Raw genomic sequence first — 4,456 nt, forward strand, 5'->3', positions numbered from 1 at the left:
TCGTTACCGGTGTCCAGCTCTGACTCACTGCAAACCCTCAGAGACTACAACACGGCCCTTGGGTCACTGCTCGGAGGATGCAGAGCGGCAGGAGCAGACACAAGGGAAGACGCCCCCGGGTGGAGAGGGCGCGGGTCAGGGTGGGCATACCCTCTCGCAGGCGCGGCCACCTCTGGCTGACCGCAGGCTTGTCCGGGGAGTTGGGAGGACAGAGGTCCTGGAGACGCCTGTACCCTTGCCGGTCTCCGTAGCGAGCCCCACGGCAGCACCAGGAGGGCTAACTTAGCGGTCAGAGCCCAGGACGCCGTGCGGCCACATCCCACAGTCAGAGGAGGCGCTACGACTCGGAAGGACGCCGCCACACGTGGTCCTCCACGCTCGCACCTGCGCCTACAGGAAGCCTGGTCGGGTTCTCCTTGTCCTTCTGGCCAACGAGTAACCAGGGTCAGGGCCTGCGCCTGCTCATTTTCTCATCCTCTTTCTTGGGAAAGGCACAGCAAAGCCATGGGGCAAGGTGGGGCTGAGGGGTGTCAACTGCCTGAGCTTTACGGACTCGGCCCTACCCTAGGGGGCCCGGGGCAGAGAACGTGGAGTCGGAGGCCTTCCTGAGCCTGAAGGAGTCGTGCCCTTGTCCCGCTGACTTCCTGGCGGCTTGGTGCCCTCTTCCTGCCGCTCTCTCCTTGTGGATGGAAATGTGTACCCTACGGCTGTGCCCAGTGTTCTGGAAGCACAGACCTTGTTCAGTTTCACAGGATCCCAGTTGGACAGCCATTGCCTCAGGATAAACCACGCCTTCGGGAGACCCGCGGATGGCGTCAGGGTTGCGCCGTTGGAATCCCACACAGTTGACCGCAGTTTGAGTCCTAGACGCACCGTGTAAAATTCATGCTGGGAGCATGCGCACGTGTGCCCAAAATCCTGACAAGGGAGTGCAGAGACTGTGGCATGGCCATCGCCCCGAGGGCTGAGTTCTTGCTTTCTGTCTCTCTGTCTCTCCAGGAAGTGTAAGCACAGCAAAAAAAAAAAAAGAAGAAGAAGAAGAAAAAAGAAGCCTCTCTAAATAAAAGAAAAATGATGCGTTGTCTCATCTGACTTAGATGACATGTAGATGAGACTCTTGACTTAGACTTGAAAGCTGACATCACAGTGAGTTAAGGTTTTCGGGGCTACTGGGATGGAACGAGTGTGTTTTGCATGTGACAAGGGCATGGCTTTGGGGAGACAGGGGCAAGAGGCCGTCAGCTGAGTATCTGCCTCTGCAAAATCCCTCTGCTGAAACCTCGCAAGAGCCCCCGAGTGCGCCCGCACCGATTCCGCCCCATGAGGACAGACACTGGCTCCGCAGGCAGCCTCCTCTTGGGCCCGCTAGCCTCCAGAACTGAGGGAAATAAATGTCGCTTAGAAGCCGCCCGGTCCGTGGAGTTCCGTGACAGCAGCTCCATCGACGGAGCCAGCCGGGCCCTCCTAAGGAATCACCATCTGCAGCAGGGATGGCGCCCTGCGACGTCCAGCGCCAGCCTGCCCTTGCTTGGGTTCCCACAGGGCTCACAAACCCGAGCTGGCCCCTCCGTGTGCGGTGCGTGGCTGACGGGGTGACACGCGCCTGCTAAGCCGCGATCTCTGAGTAGATCGATGGCCGACAGCCAGCTTTCCTGTCCCTAACGGCCACAGAGGCTTTCAGTCTGGAGCACTCACAGCTGCGCGACGCAAGGTCAACACGGCGTCAGTAAAGAAGAGACGACGACCCATGGGTCTCAGTGGGCCTCTCCTCCAACACCGCGAGGTCGTCTCTGCCGCCTCGTCGGATCTTGGGAACAGCCCCGTGACGCACTAACCGAAGGCTGCGCTGTACAGCCTGGAGGGGGGTCACTCCCTTAATCGGATTTTGCAAATGGAGCCAGTGAGGTCAAGAGAAACGGGTGGCCGAGGGGCCCACCAGCTGGCGAACTGTGGCTCACCGTAACTCAGAACGCCCAGCTCGCATGTGGCCGGGAAGTCTCCACTGCAATGGAGACGTGGTTCTCACCATCCGGGCGGCTGTCAGAGATGAGAAGGCTCCGCTTCATTAAGGGACATCTTACAGAGGAAGCGCGTGCTGAGCGAAACCAAGGCCTCGGATCTGTGGGACTGGGAGGCCCAAGGAAGCCCTAACCTATTTCTTTTGAAATGGTGCCTATTTTCAGAATCCCTTCCTCGCCATCTTCTCCGCGATGTTTTAGTCTGCATTAAAGGACAGCTCCCCCCCCAACACACACACACACAGGATTTGTCCAGAGGCACATAGTTTAGAACATTTTAAGAGAACTTCATCTATGAACTCTTCATACAGGACTAAGAACAAGCTTGCTGAAATACCCGCAGAGTCTCAGCAGGGACAGCTGTTTAAGGCACTTGAGAACATCCTGCCAGAGGCAGAAACTGTCTCTGGCTTATCACTGGAAGGCTCAAAAAGCCCTTCACTTAGTATGCAATGTAAGCATTTAGTATGCAAATTAAACATTTAGTATACAATTTAAACACTTAGAATACAAGTTAAAAATTTCACATACTGTTTAAACATGTAGAATACAACTGGAGCATGGAGAATAGCATATAAAGCTGGCCTTCCTGAACCCTGTCTCACCCAGTTCTTTCCCAGTAGCTGGCAGAGGGCTGAGAGCCGCCCTGCCCGGACTACCCAGTCTGCTGGCAGGCCTCCAGAGAAGAGTGTGCCTCCCTGAATACACGCAGGGGCTCTAAAACAGTTTGTTACCATCTTAGGAATGGCATCTATTAAGTTACACTTCTCTAAAGCTGATAAGTAACTGTTGTTACACAGCAAGAGCTTCGAAGCCAGCCTGATCCCTTCTTTCTAGATGCAGGAACTCGGGCGCAAGGAGGCTAGGAGGCCCGTCCAAGATCACTGTGGCCGGAGGGCAGCCATGGCATGGGAAGAGCGCCCAGGCACAGACGTGGCTCCCACGCAGCAATGTGACGCTTCCTGCTCCTGAGAAGTCCCGGTTCGCTCCCTCTTCTCACATGCCAGCTGTCACACCAGAGAGCACTGGGAGAGGAGGACAGTACCCTTGCCTGGACCACGGAGCCCCTGCGTTTCCCCTTATGCCGCGACCAGTATGAGTACCAGACTCTTCCTGCCCTCTGGGTGGCCTCTGGAGCATACGCCTTTCCTGAAAAATAATTCAGGGCGGATGCCCAAAGGAGGCGCCTCTGCAAGGCTGCACCACGTGGCGGGTCCTGGGTTTGCATCTGTGGCCTCTGAGTACCGGGTCACACATGCAGCCGTGATGGGGCTGGCCGGGGCTGGCCGGGGCTGGCGGTAGACGGCAGCATCAAGAAACGGCTGGGATTGCTGTCTCTGTCCTTCTGTCTCTGCCTACCTCTCTGCTTATGGGAAGAAAAGGGGGGGAGGGAGGGAGGAGAGAGGGGGAGGAGAGAGGGAGGAAGGGAGAGAAAAAGACAGATGGTGGGTTAAGAAAGAAGGGAGGAAGGAAGAGAGGGAGGGAGGGAGCCCTGATGCACGGGAAGCAACGGGCTCTCGGGCCAGCTGGAGGCGTCCTGCGTTGGGAGAGAATGTGAGCCGTGTCCTTTTCTGTGTCCTCTGTGCCTCCAGTGGACGCTCTGATGAGATGCTGAACCTGCTCCATGGCAAACTCTGTGGAGTCCACGGGGAAGGCTCACAGACGGGTGCACAGCCCACGGAGGAAACCACGCCAGCGTCCACACGAGAGCGTGCCCACACACACTCACGCCTACTCTCTCCCTGACCCCGACCCTGCTGTCCAGCCCGAGCCACAGGATTCTTGTCAGCAACCTGCTCATGAGGGACGCCTGGTCACGTGTCGGCGATCACAGCACAGAGGACGGATGTGGGGCGGGCAGGCGGGCAGGTGACCATGCAGGGCACTTCAGAAAGCTCGTGGGATGCACAGCTAAAGCCTCAGCTTATTCCGGTGCAGAAAACATCTGAAACCCACACACAGCTTTTTCATAAACACACTTTCCATAAACTTTCTGAGGACTCTCACAAAAAACGTGGGCGAGCGGGTAGTGGGCAGACTGGACGCCACTTTGATCACTCACGTGCACCGCGGGGCCTGAGCAAGGACTCCTCACTGCTGGCCCTGGGGCATCCTGGGGCCAGGCTGAGTGCCAGGACACGGGGCTGCCAACCCACACACAGCTTTTTCATAAACACACTTTCCATAAACTTTCTGAGGACTCTCACAAAAAACGTGGGCGAGCGGGTAGTGGGCAGACTGGACGCCACTTTGATCACTCACGTGCACCGCGGGGCCTGAGCAAGGACTCCTCACTGCTGGCCCTGGGGCATCCTGGGGCCAGGCTGAGTGCCAGGACACGGGGCTGCCAGACGCCCGCGAGCTGCTGGTGTGGGGGGTATTCCCAGACCCGCCTCACCGCAGCAGGGAGAGCAGCAGCAGGGGGGTTTCCTGGGGGG

The sequence above is a fragment of the Tupaia chinensis genome, unplaced genomic scaffold (genome assembly GCF_000334495.1).
Source record: "Tupaia chinensis unplaced genomic scaffold, TupChi_1.0 Scaffold000144_1, whole genome shotgun sequence".
Classification (NCBI taxonomy): Eukaryota; Metazoa; Chordata; class Mammalia; order Scandentia; family Tupaiidae; genus Tupaia; species Tupaia belangeri.